The sequence below is a fragment of the Sinohyriopsis cumingii genome, chromosome 1 (genome assembly GCF_028554795.1).
Source record: "Sinohyriopsis cumingii isolate HCF-2022 chromosome 1, ASM2855479v2, whole genome shotgun sequence".
Classification (NCBI taxonomy): domain Eukaryota; kingdom Metazoa; phylum Mollusca; class Bivalvia; order Unionida; family Unionidae; genus Sinohyriopsis; species Sinohyriopsis cumingii.
Window position 1 is genome coordinate 88,888,414 of NC_142961.1, and position 16,079 is coordinate 88,904,492.

A 16,079-nucleotide genomic window follows, 5' to 3' on the forward strand; every position below is an offset into this window, starting at 1 on the left:
TTAAACGAGTGAATAACAGATATATTTCATCGAGTGGATGAAATACTAGAGTTTTTCACCCACGAGATGAAATGTATCGTTATTCACTCGTTTCAAGCAAATATTCTTTTTATTTTATGCTCACATAAGTTGGCTACCTAAAGTTTGTGACGCAGTGAATTAGCAGATTTCTTATGGTAATGTCAGCTGTTTTCCGTACATGTTATGCTGTGCTATGTGTATCTGCGCACAAAATTAGTTCCACATCAGATTGATAAAAATAACTGATATTTCCAGAATAACAAACTACAAGTTTCAAGGATAATATACAGGGGTTATTAATAAGACAACAGCTACTACATAAGGATAATGTATTTCACTGACAGAAAATCAAAGGGAGGTAAGTATGTTCTGACCCCCAAAAGTAGTTCCTGTAGTGAAAAAATATTGTTATTTTTTCATTACATTGAAATATCAATATTATTTTAATTACAAAATCAAGTAATTCACTGCTTAACATAAAATAAAACATGGTCTTTACCTTCAGCACCTCCAACACGGTCATGATCTTGTCTACTCTGTGCTGAGGGACACAACAAGGTCATGATCTTGTCTACTCTGTGCTGAGGGACACAACAAGGTCATGATCTTGTCTACTCTGTGCTGAGGGACACAACAAGGTCATGATCTTGTCTACTCTGTGCTGAGGGACACAACAAGGTCATGATCTTGTCTACTCTGTGCTGAGGGACACAACAAGGTCATGATCTTGTCTACTCTGTGCTGAGGGACACCGACTAATCCTTTGTTTGTGAGGAAATTCATAGACAAAATCTTGGGATGGATTTAGGACTGATTTCTTTCATAAGTTTAAGAGGAGAACCAGCCTGGTCACTATGGACTAGCAACAAAACAAATCTAGTCTGAGGGGCTCTAGTTGGCCATGATACTTATTAAACTTAAATGGGATGAAGCTACTCCCATGACCCTAGTAAAAGTACTGTGTGCAGAGGCTAGTTTCTCCAAACTGGAAATGAATTTCAGAGTCACCAGAACCTGAAGGTTTGGGACATAGGTCACTGGACAAGAGGCAGTAAACCTCTGCCTTATCGAAAGACAAGGTCTGTGCTTCCTTAACAAAAGAGTGAGAGGGGGCAGAGGATGGGTCAAATGTCAGATTGAAATTGGAAGACATTCCCATCAAAGCAATACTGGAGGTACTTCCTGTGTGGAGGAAAGATGGGGATATGATGGCATACATCATAAGGATTGATGGAGACAGCCCAATTGCCATGGTCTTATAGCATTCATGATTGAAGTTGTGGTTTCCATCTTAAATGGTTCCTCCAGCTAAAGTCTGTTCAAGGAAGTAATTATAATTAGATAATTAGATAATTCCCCCTTTACGTGGAACCAGGATAATTCAGGAGTAGTTGGTCTGGGATTGATCTTTTAACACCCTTTCTACTGCACTCTTCAGAAGAAGGGAGTAAACCTATTCCTTTAAGAGCACCAGATTTAATTGGTTAAAGAAACTGGAGACCTTATTAGAGAAGGGAGATCCTGGAACTTCAGCAGATAGCCAAGTTTTATGATACAAATTACCCAGCCATCAACTCTTTGCCAAACCTAGCATCTGAAAAGAGGTTAAGTCTGATGCTAGTTGAACGATTATGCTCTACAAGAGAGGGAGCAAGTCACAAGTGCTGTCCAACATTATCCTTAGGAATGACCCTAGGTCTTTGTGGCATTCCCTTTTAGGGTCAGCCTACCAATGCCAGCAGACTGAAGGAGACTACTGAACAGAGGTCAGCATGTGAGGCTACAGTTACCAGAGACATTGCCTTTTTCCTTAAGGAATCCACTGTTTTTACTGGAAAGCAAGCACAGGTCAACATAGAAATACACACTCAAGCCACTTCAGCATCCAAACTAGACAGTTCAGTGGGCCAGGAAGGGGTATGAACTTTATAGATACATTGTCTAGCAGTGTCCTTGCTAAATCTTTAGATAGAGCTCCTTGACCTTGACTAATTGAGAGCATCTAGTTAAGAGTTTGCCCAAGAACGTTTCTCCAAATTGGAAAGAATTTCAGTCACCAGAACCTGAAGGTTTTTGGACACATGTCACTGGAAAAGAGACAGTAAACCTCATTTACTGCCTTATCAAAGGATCAGGTCTCTGCCTCCATAATCAGTGAGTGAGAGAGACAGAGATCCCAAAGGGATGGGATACCATATCAGCCTTTTTTGTGTCTAACTGGTGTGCATCAATGAGGACAGAAGGGACATGTTCATCATGGGAGGCAGGACTGTGTGAACCAATGACTCTGTTGCTGCAGAGACTTGGGGTGAGGAGGAACTTGAACATTTAACTCTCCTCCCATGGAGTCAACAAAATGTTCCTATCATTGTACTCCAAAGGTGAGTTATGGTGACTCTCCCCCAACCTAGTTCATTTGGGAGAAGGTCTATACCCCTCCGTCTTTTTGACCCAATCTCCTGCTGGAAGGGAACAACATGCTCGCTCTCTTAGTGAAAAAGAGAGGGTGCTGCTCCTTCCTTTCAGGAGTGTACAAACTGCTCACTGCCATCTTGGAATGCAGATGGAGCTGCTCCTCCCTAATGGGAGTGCACAACTCACTCTCCACCAGTTTATAAACTCCCTTGCAAGAGGGACACTAACCCTGTGAGTCTCTGAGACTCAAGAGAACAGGGAGGAGGATACTCTTTTCTTCACTTATTTGCATCTACTTTCAGCAAAATCCCAGATCTTGTGTAATCATAGACTACAGAAGGGACAACCATCTGCATAGAATAAACAATTGGGGTTGTGTCACACACCTCGCTTAGACATATTACTTTCTCTTCTTATGAAAATATGTTTTTACACAAAAAAATTATATCCAGAAACAGGATACATAAAGTAATAATTGGAAAAGTCAACAGTAATAGAAAAATAACGTTCAGTGAGAAATCACCTTTCTTGGGTGTCTTCACAAGGTTAAGTATTAAAAAAGGAGGCATGCTACACTCAGAAGAGAAAATTGTAGCTTAGCAGGTCAAGCAGGCTTAAAGAAAGTTAAGGAATATAAAACTAGCAAATACAAACAAACAAAAACAAAATGAAACATAAAAAAACAGCAGGCTACAATTCGGGAGGATGTAACTCATAACTACTCAGGAAGTGTTAAGAGCAGTGCACCTCCTGTCCCACAGGAAGGTGTGATACGCTATCAAGAGAGTGGGATGAACAATGCACTTCCTTGTAGAAGGCAGCAACATGCTACTATGAACATGAAGAATATTTAACTGCTCCTCCCTTTGAGGGGGATCTACTATTTTCATGTCAACAAATCTCGTCCATGAACATTTCCCATAGATTAGAGAATTGACAATAAAGCCGTCCATGTGTACATCCATTAAGTCTGAGCAGAAACAGTTATTCTTTTCTTAGACTACAGTATGCTAAGACATCAGTGACATTCAGTAATGATGGGTAAGTATGACATAATTAAAATTAGTTTTAACCCACTCTCCAAAACTACATTTTAATAGCAGTAATACCCATCACTATTATGTAGTTGAATTTGCCAGTTAGGTAAGGGTGCTGATGTTTTAACACTGATAATAAAAAACAAAAGTAAAAAAAAAACAGAGAAAAATAGAAAGTACTTTGCATTTGAGGGAGAGATCCACTTTACAAATTGCTGGACTGGGCCTCCTTTGCTTTGTTGTGCTAAGGAGTGTAGGTAGAAAGAGAAGCCTGTATGGGATTACTTAAATGCTGCCACCATGACATCCTCCAAGTAAAAGTGATTTAGATAAGCCCCTGAGGCAGCAATGGCTCAAACCTCGATGGCTTTCAGTTTCATGAAAGAAGGGTCTCTATCGTTAAGGGACTCTTTTGATCATGTGACAATCCACCATAAGATTGTGGAGGCTGAAATATCAATGGAGCACTTATGAGGAAGAAAAAGATGTTTCCTACCCTTTCTTTTAGCTTTCAAAGCATTTAGATTTTTAAAAAAGCATTGCCCTAACTGGACATAAACCTATCTTGATCATTTCCATCAAATAATCAACTGACACTTGGAATCCCTTTAGGTAATAGAGCTACTGAAGTCAACTGATTTTTGGTTGAAAATCCTGGGTGACAAAAAAGAGAAAAAGCATTCATCATTCCCACTCAACCAGATATAGCCAGTGTCAACATACAATGCATGAATTTCTCACATATGAAAAAGTGAATAAAAACAGTTTTGAATGTGAGGTCCTTAAATGCTGCCTCACTTAGGGGATTTGGTTAAAGACCAAAGTACAATAGATAAATTCCATCTGAGATCAGCAAAATGGGAATCTAAACCAATTGCTGAGCCCTGAGAAAATGTTTGTTTTCAGAAATAGTGGCTCTACAGCACCTGATAGTTGATTCTGAGTTTTCTAAAAGGAACAAAAGGAAATCAGCAACAGAAGTTACAAAGGGACAACTAAAATCAATGCGTTTCCTACTACATCAATCACACAAGATTCTCTACCTGGCATTACAGAACTTGAATATTGATGCTCTCCTTGTTTAAATGATGGAACTGGCATTCTGGCAAGAAAACCTGTTCTGGCAGATAGTTGCTTGCGATGAACCAAGCATGAAAGTGGAGAATGTGTTGGTTGTTGTGTAGGAGGGAGCTCTTGTGTTGTGACAGAAGATCCCTCCTGTAAGGCAGAGGCCTGGGTTGATCTATCAACAAGACTAAGAAGATCCTTCAACCACAATCATTGGGGCCACAATGGGGCTATAAGAATGATACAAGCATTGAAGTTCTGACTTTTTGTACAACTTTAAGTAGCATTTGGAATTTGAGAATATGTACATGAATAGACAATCCCACAATGCATCCACTGTCCATGCTCTCTGATCTGAGACTGGAGAGACATAAAGGAAAGTCTGTTGGTCACAAACAAGTCTGCCAGAGGTTTTCTGTTCAATGAGAAAATGGATTCCATTATGGAGCAGTTAATAGTCCATTCTGTTTGAATTGTTTTGCCTGACCTGGTCAGACTGTCTGCTAAAACATTATTCTTCCCCAGAAAGTGGCAAACTTGGAGGGTATGTTCTCTGAGACTGCACATTGTGGATAGACAGTCACTGAAATAATGGAGAATCAGCATTCCCAGTAATTAGAGATAGGATGATACTACTCCAATGACTAGCACAAGGACTGCAGAAGCAATTCTGAATAGCAGAACAAGGAATTTAAAGATTTCCCTGTCCAAGAAAAACTGGGAGTAATTCTGATGTGGAGGAAATATCAGGATGTGTAAAAAGGCATCCTGAATATCAATGGGACTGCCGAATTTTATGGAAGCATCACATTCCAGATTGAGGAAGTGGTCTCCAGACTGAAATGTTCCTCTGAAAGAAACTACGGTAGTTTGATTGGGAGAGATCAATAATGATACAAAATATCTTGGTGACCAAACGATTTGGGAGTCGCGTGCAGGAGGCTGATTATTCAGGGCCCTCTCAACTGCCCCTCTCTGCAAAAGGGTGTGCAACTTTTGCTTAATTTCACCAGATTAGTCTGGTGAAAGTACATGTGAGTCCTTGATAGAGGGGGTGTTCACAAAACTAAACCCAGTACCATTACTTACAACAGAAAGGACCCACCCATTGTCCATGATGCTTGACCAAGCCACTAAAAACCCTGAAAACTGTAGTAATAATAATAATAACAACAATAATAATAATAATAATAATAATAATAATAACAAAGAAAATAAAATCATATAAAATGTCATTACTTGACTAGATATTTGCGCAAAATGTGTGACAGATGCAAAACTGATGACTGGCTATAATGTATGCTAGATGTTTTCATTTAAGACCAACTTCCTACAAGTTTTCAATTGCTGTATCCAGAATTATTTCTTATGTGTGTGTTCTATTTGTTATGTATATCTAATTTAATTGTTAACCTGTTAGTTTTACATTTTTTATAATTTCATTACATGTTATTGTAATGCAATATTGTTTACTGGACTTGACCTTGTCCAAAATTGGGTTCATTTCTGCTTGACCTGATTGACTTTTTTATTTATTTCATGTATGTAAACAATTAATAATAGCTTCATTATTCTCCATGTGTATGAGCTCATTAACTGAATTATTTATTCAGGTAAACAAGAAGTGGTAAATATGTTGATCAGGGTCAGGGTTTTTGGATATTCCCATGTGAATTTAATAGTATTGTAAGTAAACAAGGTTCATTAAGATCATTCTAAAAGGTTATGTTCCATTAGGTAATAGTTTTTTTAATAGAAAATGCTAATGTGACCTTAAGTCAAGCAGAGAACTATATAATCTTGAGACTGTAAGGATTTTATCAGTTGTGCTTGAACATCTAGCACTATAAGTTACTATTATGTTGTGACCAGTTTGGTCTGAATTTTATTTTTCTTCAAATTATTGAATTCAAGTGATTATTTTTTCTGGAATCACAAAAGGGCTCTGACAAAATTCTTGGATAAAGACATTAATTGGAATTTATACTGGAGTCAAACCTGGAATAATATTTCTGTGATTCAACAAGAGACTGTTGACACATCAGCACTTTGCTGACCATAGCAGAGATGTCATTGCCATCAGTTTTGGATCTCTTCAGGACTTGAACTGAGTTTTATTCAGAACTTTTCATTACTAGGACTTGTGTCTTTAATTCTTGGATTATAATTTGGATTTAATTTGCAATACTGTAAGTTTTTTTCTTCTTGTTTTTCACTTTGCATTATAGGGAAATAAATTATTTGTTAAATTTTACAAAGCTTGTTGTCTTCACTCTTTTCTGTTACTTATTTTAAGAGCATAGACTCATAACATATGTCAGCCTAACCCAGGTTAAATTCAAAAAATATACATATCATACTTCCATAACAGATTAAGAGATACTTTGTTAAGTCAAGAAATATATATGAAAAATAAGTATATATTAGCAAAAGAAAAGTGTCTTATACACATCACTGATATTTTTAAAACTAACCCTATCATCACATCATTGAAATGAAATTGCAGGCACCTCAGTGAATGTGTATATTCCTGGAATTAAGTTTACACATTTAGTTTATACTAAGAAAGATGCAGTTATTTTCCTGCTTCTTTGACCTTGTAAACCTTAGCTGACATTTCAGTTTTATCAGAGTGACTGCATAATGATTGTCAGACAGTGATGCATCAGCTGCAGTTGTGTTTATAATTTTTAAGCAGTCTGACCTAATTCTCAAGATCTGTCTTAAATCAAACATTTATCCAGACATAAACATCAGACAATTACAGTGGGAACTAAAACATTCATTTCATGACTTTGTTCTCATATTCCGTAATTTTATAAAACACTGAATCTCCTTGCCATCATAACAATATACTGACTAGTACAGGGGGCCAGTCCAGACTGGTGTAAGCAAGTCAACCAGGTTTGCTCAGTAGCCAGTGTAAGTAGCTTTTACAGAGAACAAAAACTTACTGTATATACTCACTTCTAAGTCTGGTCAAACTGCAAACAACAATGATCCTGATCACCACAGTATAAAGTGCCTTCAGATCAGGGACTATGTTCTTTTTTTCAACAGATTAATCCTAACAAACTGCTCAGACCCAGATCTGCTGATGCATTATGCAATGGTAGATCGGGGTCTGTGCAGTTTGCAGTTGGACTTATAAGCAAGTATATATGGTATCTACCATCAGAAATTACTTTACAGTGTATTCATATTTCCTCTTTTGGAGTACTGCTGCACAATTTTGATAAATACAACTGATAAACACAGAAATAAACCATAAACTTCAAACGAAGGCAGCAATAATTATGCTAAATTTACCATTTGATTCACCATTCAAAATCCTATTCCCTGCAATGAAATGGCTGAAATTTGAATGCAGATTAGCCAACCAAATGTCCGTATTATTGTGTACTATTGTCCACGGTATTGATATGGCATGTTTTATTTAAGGCCAGAAGAATAACGCTAATAACCTAAACTGAGATTAATTACAAATGACCATTGCTGAACATCATTTTCAAAAACAAATACTTTTAAAAATTTGCTTATTCTACTGCTATTCTATTGAATGGGCACTTAAAACCATAATCTCAGAAACAAATCTAAATGCATTCAAAATACAAATGTACAACCATTATCTTCAAAGGCAGTTTTCATTGTAAATATTGAATTACATGCAATCCGATTTATTCTTTCAACATGTATCATATACACTTGTGCTTTTATACTTAAAGTATCAATGCATGCTTCATTATTATAAATTTTTGTTGTATTTACAATAGTTTGTTCATCCTGAGGGACACACGGGATAATAGTTTATTATTACCACGTTCTCCTCTTTAAAAAAATGTATTTATTATTATTATTATTATTATTATTATTATTATTGTTATTATTATTTCTGTTCACTTTTGTCAAATTCTATTATCAGTTTTTAAGATCTCATTGAAAGTTTTTGTCTTCTATTTTTAGGAACAGTGACCATACTGGATGACAGAACTGCACCATCCATATAGGGTCCTTTAAATAAGGATGCTTTCTGTACAAGTTTCTCATATTAAGTTGAACAGGTTTTGAGAAAAGTCTGTGGCCATATAGAACAACCAGTCTACATTTTGTGTGTACATATGAACATATTTTAGATGAAGTTATTTAAAAGCTGTTCAATATTCAGCAACAGCCAGATCTTTGGATCATGAATCAACATTATTTATAAAAACCTGAAAATCCAACATGCCACACTGCAGACTCCTTTCTGTCAGATTATGTAATATTCTGTAGAGGAAATGGTCCTTTAATGTGTGTTTTAGAAGCCACATAGGATGGTGGTCTGGCATCAATTTTGGATAAAACTGAAGGGACTTTAGGCCAGAATGCTTTCTGTTAAATTTATTCAAATTCTGAGCAGTTTTTGAGAAGTGGTTTGAGTTTAAGGAGGGGTACCTGTTTCTAATACTGTGACTATACTTAATAGCTGATTTGTCATTGTTTGTACAAACCTGGATGGGCTTGATGTTCGGGTACTTCCTTGTAAATTTAATTAAAACATACATTTTTTTTACAGATAAGTCTAAAACGGCTCTTGGTGGATGAACCGCAAATGGTAGAAACTGAGTTTAATACCATAAGTTTCCATAGCTTTATGGCCAATTCATCCAGTAAGCATTATGAGACAAAAAGTCTTGCATATTTTGGCATGAAGTTCATTGTTCTAAATGGAGTTTTACTGGATATAAAATCAGTTGAGCTGGCAAACCAGATATTGACAACAATAACACCATTGCAAATCTCAGATAAAATCTTTACTGTTGCTCCCATTCAGGCATGTTAGATCTGTTTGCAAAACTGTCCAAAACGCCATTGTGTCCATTGTTTGTGAATCGATCCTAGATGCCCTTGTGTCCACTGTTTCTAGCTGTTTAAAGTGGAATTTTCAGCTACAAAGTTATACGACTAATAAATCAGAAAAAGGTTCTGCATTCATGTGTCATAATGTATAATGTTATAGTCAGGACTTGACATATTGAAGAATCAGTCATTTAAATGTTGGCTCAGAGATGTGGGCTTGGCCTGGTGTGCTCTTCTGCATCCTGTAAGCATGCTAAACCTGTGGCAAAAGGGTGCTGGTTCAAATTCTAGTATTAAATGTTTGTTCCTGAGCAAGGCACTTGATTTCAATTGTCTAAGCACTAAGTAACCTATTTGTGTTGCTGTGCCATAAAACACCAAACCAAGTCAATACATTCAAACTGACATTACATGGCTCTGCCATTAAATACAAAACTAAACCAATTAAATTCATTAAAATTGATTTTGCGTATTTGGCATAAAATCAACATCTTTTTCCAATTTAAATATCTGGGTAACAATGGAAGTACAATGAATTATTCATTTTAATGCATCATGAGTTTGTTTTCTTATAATGTACAAATACTAATGCGATAAAAATTAATTAAACTACAAAATACCTTAAAAATTATGGCAATAAACTGCTAATACAAATATACAGATTTTTCAGTAATGAGAATCTATAGAAATAAGTTTAAAACAATTGGCACCTGAGATCTGCTCTAATGACTAGTGTCTTTGGGAACTGCAATTAGATCTCATTTCCTAGCCAAGATTCAGCGATAATGCATTAAAAGTGCTTTAAAAACCAAAATAAAAGTCACAACAAAAAATCTTCAGGCGACAAATCTTATTTCTCACAATTACCTTTCCAATGCACACACACATATAGGGTTAAATACAAAGTGTCACCCTGTGACCTTGAACTTAGGCCAAGTTCACCTGAATATAATCAGGTTTTGCAGCCCTCTCATGCAGGGCATATAAATATTCAATTAGTTGTGGTTTGGTTCCATAGTTCCTGGGATATTTTGCTTAGAAACTCAGTGTGACAGACAAACAAATGATGGTCTGCCACTAGAAACATGTTATGCCTTCCATGCTTTTGGAGATATACAATTACATGCTTAAAAGCTATTTATTGTTTATAATCATAAAAATGCCTAAATAAATGGAGCATCCAAAATCATGGAACACATTCTGCATCATCCTTTATTTGCCAGTCATAAAACATATCAGCGTACTGATCACATAGCCGTTATGGAAAATCCATGAACATTTCAACCTGATATTCTTTTACCTTAATCTGCATGCTAATTCCAGATGAAGAAAATCAATGCTGCAGTTACTGTATTTCTTAGATGATAGTTGCATGTTCAAAAGTAGGCCTACCCATGCCACACTCCAAGAAACTTATAACCGGTAGTGTGGGTGGGGGAGGGGAGAGGAGAGGGCATGTTGTTAAAATACGCATTCCCCACACTTCTGACCCAGAGATGGTTCAACAATGTTTGCAAACATTCATAATGATTTGTAATTGAATTCAAAAGAGTTGAGGCATAAAAATCAATGTCGCAGTCCCAGTAGCATGAAAAATATCACTTATTCTATATATCACACCATAAATATGTACAGATATTGCTAGTGGTGTGACAATTAATTGAAATAATCAAAACTTCATCAGAAATGTCAGACAGCAAAGTGTAGATTATGACTTTTTATTATTGAATATATGCAAAGTTTTTGTTTTCTTAAATATTCAACTTTTTATGATGCAATTTTCCAGTCAAAGTAAGATATTCACATAACAGTTTCCAACCGCTCTGGTGGCCTAGTGGTTAGAGTGTCTGCCTTGGAAGTGGAAGGTCATGGGTTTGATCCCCGGTCGAGTCATACCAAAGACTTACAAAAATGGTACTAACATCTGCCTTGCTTGGCGCTCAGCATTAAGAGGATAGTATTAGGACTGGTCAGCCTGGTGTCAGGATAATGTGACTGGGTGGGACATCATGCTACATGTCTGCGGCATGATGCCCCGGTACTAGACATCACTATAAACTGTCACACTGCAGATATAATAGCAATATGACTGAAAAATTGTTAAAGCTACACTAAAAATCCAAATCACACACACACACACACACACACATAACAGCGTCCAGTTATTAGAGTCAGATGTTGTTAAGGGCAACAATGTGCCAACAACATGGCTAACAACAAAGGTGCTGGTAAACTATTCAAACTTATGATGGGATAAGAAGCTTAACTGCTACCAAATATATGAAAATTACATTGTCCATGAAAAGAGATAATAAAACATCTTCAATTGATTAAAATCAATGGTACATCAGTTATGATAAACCAACCATCTGTCTTTAAATGTCAAACAATTTCAATAAATTCCCAACACTAGAGGTTGCTCTATTAAAAACTGGTTATATAATTTCACAAATTAATTTAAAATCCTATTAGTTGCATAGAATTTCTAAAAGTCAGTTTCAGAACAGCAATGTACCAGGGTGGTTAGAGTGTCTGCCTTGTACCCTCTGACTGCCAATAAACATTGGGATCATTTCTTAATCATAGAGGTACTGTATATACTTGGTGATAAGTTGAGCAAAACTGCAAACAACATAGACCCTGTTCTGCTGGTGCAGCAGATCAGGATCTATATTGTTTGTTCTACTGATTACTCCTAATAAACTACATTGATTCATATCTGCTGGTGGATAATGTGATGGCAGATCTGGGTCAGTGCAATTTGCAACTGGACTTGACTTCTTAGTAAGTATATACAGTATTACACTGTTTATCAATTCAAGTAATTAAAATCATCTAAGCAAGTATATACACTATTACACTGTTTATCAATTCAAGCAATTAAAATCATCTATGCAAGTATATACACTATTACACTGTTTATCAATTCAAGCAATTAAAATCATCTAAGCAAGTATATACACTATTACACTGTTTATCAATTCAAGTAATTAAAATCATCAAAGCTTTATTTTTTTTAAAAACAGTTAAAACTTTCTTCATACATGTATCTATAATGTCAGATCAACAATCAACCAAACATAAAATCTGGCAACAATTTTCTTATTTTCATCAAATCACCATTTACATATAGGACTAGAATATCAATAAACATTCATTTTCTAATGGTACATTATCTTTCTGCCCTATTGTAAATATTATTTTTATACTTTAATATAAAACCTTCATTCATTGCTTATGTATGCAGGTACTAGCAGAAATAGTACCTGGTTAACTTGTGTGCCATGCCACTGTCACCTTGGACTCTTTTACCAAAAATCACTAGGTTTGTTCCTTGCCTCATATGCAAGCTAACTGAAAAGAGGCTGACACAAATGCAAGCTAGAGTAGAAGCTCTCTTGACAGAAACGCCCCTCTGTCAACACTTGATGATCTCTCAAAATAGGTGGTCTCTCAATACAGATCATGACACTATAATCAATAAATCTGTGCACTCTCTATCTGATCTCTCAAGGCAGGTGCTCTCTCACAGCAGTGGTCTTTCAAGACATCATTTACTGTACTTATGCACTTTGGGCTAGGAATATGGCACAGAAATTACTTATTCTTGGAGTCAATGTCACCTAAACCTCACCTTGACCTTTCACCCTGTGAATCCCAAAATCAATCAGTGTCTTCCTTTTGTCAAATCAAAACTATCCATAAACTTTGGCCAAGGTAAAACTCTAGTTATGTGGTAGAAACATTTATTCTTCTTTCAAAGTGGCATTCACATTTGACCTATTAACCCCAGAATGTAAAGGTGCCATTCATGTCTCAAATGCAAGCCATCCACAAAGTTTGGTCATGGTTAGTGGTATAGGACTTGAGTTAGCTTGTGGAAAAGACTTTGCCTCCATTGAGTCCTTTGATCTATAACCTTATAACCCAAAATTTATAGATGTCTTCCCTGTCTCAAATGAAATCCATCTACAAATTGTAGTAGTCATTGTTATTAAACCCCATTTTTCAAAACGTGATAGGCTACACATGGCAGTCATTATATCTGGTGGAGGAAGAACCAGAAAATCCCTGGGAAGAATCACCAACCTGCAGGAAGCTACTGGCAAGGTTATTAACATACCCATGTTGGCTGAGACAGACTCCAACCCATGCTTTCTGAGGTGAGATGTCAGTGATGTCTGTAAAGGTGATCAATTTAGACCATTTGGCCACACAGGGCCCGACACAGCTGAGTCAAGAATCTGAGGCAGAACTCTAACAGTTTTGTGATATCATTTTTCGTTCTTTCTGCCATGTGACCTAAACTGAATCACAGGCATCTTCATTGTCTCCAATGCAAATCAGCAATACAATTGCATCAAATTAGGTGTATTGTTATCCTAAACATTGATCGTTAGACCCTAAAATCAATATGTTTGTTTCTTTTCTTAAATGCAAGACATTTACAAAGTTTGGTCAAGGTATCTGACATACAAGTCAAGTTATTGTCTGGAAACAGTTTCTTTCTTTCAGTTCCTGTGATATTCAGCATTTACCTCATGTCTGAATCGATAGTTTCTTCATTGCAAGCAATTTTCAAAGTTTTATAGCAATATCTGGTGAATATCTCAGTATGCAGAAACAAAACAGGGAACAAATGTACAGGTGGACTATCATATGATGGTATGGTCTAACTTATAGGCCTTTTATAAAAGAAAGAACAAACCTGTTGAAAATGAACCCTCATAATAAATTTCTTCAAAATAACACAGAGTTCTATATAATGTATATGTATGGTCACAGATTCTAAGAAGTTTCTACATTTTAATTTCTGTCATTGCTATTTATCTCACTTTCTTGGTTTTAGAAAGTGAAAACCAGATATAAATTAATTTTGTGTCACTAATTGCAACAAGACAAAGACTTACTGCAGTGTCAAGGTTACAACTTAGTATTAGGTGTGAATAGACCCTGCACTTCTTTGCACTTCTTTTTTAACACTTCCAATTTTCTGAAGCATGCAAAAAGATAATGTTATCTGCACAAATTGATTTTCAAACAGAACTAGAGAAGTCAATCCATTATCATCCCTTTCCCTGCCATGGAAAGAGTCTGGGCTTCATGGTCTCAAATATAGGACAGTTACTTTAAATGCCATATTAACACTCAAAGAATGGATTAGAATTAATTTAAAATGCATAATTCATGTAAGTTATTTCACTTATCTTTTCTTATTACCAGTTAAGAATCAATATAAGCCCTTATTACCAAATATTGAGTCAATATTATCCCTTAAATGTTTCATACAGTATGCCATGGAAATTGTAACTAAACATTTTGTTAACAAAGTTGTACTTGATGAAATAAATTAACTAGTAGCAAGCCATATGCAAATTAGGATTTTTAAAAATCACACACACACACACACACACACACACATGCTTAAAAACTGAAAGAGGGATCACCATAACATATTAATAGCAAAATACATTAGCATGGCTCTATTCATTCCTTAAGTTAAAAAACCCTGGCTAAAGTCAATTCTTGCATTAATATATGAAATCTGAAGATTTATGAAGGCTGTAAATAAAGTATCAATTGGATTGATATGAGCCCCAACAAATTGCATGTTTAAGCAAGATTGTACAAATAGGAGGCCCAGGTGGGCCTGAGAAGCTCACCTTGTTGGCCACACTAGTTAACAATTGGAGAAACAATTGACAGAGTAATTTTGGTTAAGCAGCATTTTTTCCCTGCATGCCAGGGCAGCCAAATGGTTGCCATATGAGAAGCCATTAAAAGCTCAGCCTGATATAATGTTGGTAAAACATGTAAAATTAAATGCTCCTACAAAGTCTTCTTCTAAGAAAATGGCAGGGTTCAATAAGAATTTACTCACAATAAAGATCTTTGCATGACTGCTTGCATAAATGCCATATATACTACAGTATATTGTGACCCACCTGAGCAAAAAGTTTTATACATATACTCAGAACTTGGGCGCATTTTTTTAATTTTTATGTTTTACTTCAATATAAGAGGTAAGCAATAAAAAGACGGCTGGTTGTGGTCCATTAAGTGTCCATCATACACAGATTTCACTGTATATTTATACCCTACTTTACACAAATTCGAAATCCTGTCAGAATGAGCATTATCAGATTTTCATTATGATAAGTTAGGAACTGAAAAAAAAAATAATACCTTTGTGAGGTATCAATCCCAAGACCCATGGTACGTGTATACTGTCACAATGCTCTAACTACTAAGCTATTTATAGTACAATATTCACATCCTTACTCATATGCTGGCATAAGTGGTTAGAATGTCTGCCTCAGATGCAGGAGGCCACCAGTTTGAACCTTAGTCATACCAAAGACTTACAAAAATGGTACTTACAGATGCCTCACTTGGCACTCAGCATTAAGATGTTAATGTTAAGACTTGTCAGACTGGTGTCAGGATAATGTGACTGGGTGATCCAATATGTCTGCAGCATGATGCCCCAGTGCTAGATACCACTATAAAGTGTATACAGCACACATCATAGCGATATGACTCATATTGTTATAGCTAATTAAAAATCTCAAATGCACACATTCACATATTAAGTTAAGTACATGTGTTTAAGAGCACCACAAGTTTAAATTGACATTTTACAGTTTGGTAAAGATTTAACTTTGAAGTTTACAGCAGTCTATTACCTCCTTATTTTGG

At 36.0% G+C, this 16,079-nt stretch overlaps 1 long non-coding RNA gene across 1 annotated transcript in view; it reads right to left on the reverse strand.

The window, feature by feature from the left end:
• The window catches only part of LOC149807305 (uncharacterized), a 119,847-nt gene extending 103,992 nt beyond the window's left edge, over positions 1-15,855 (reverse strand). Inside the window, exon 1 of the long non-coding RNA XR_016414909.1 lies at positions 15,762-15,855. This is a non-coding gene — a long non-coding RNA (uncharacterized LOC149807305). The remainder of the gene's footprint in view (positions 1-15,761) is intronic.
• Positions 15,856-16,079: the final 224 nt, after the last annotated feature.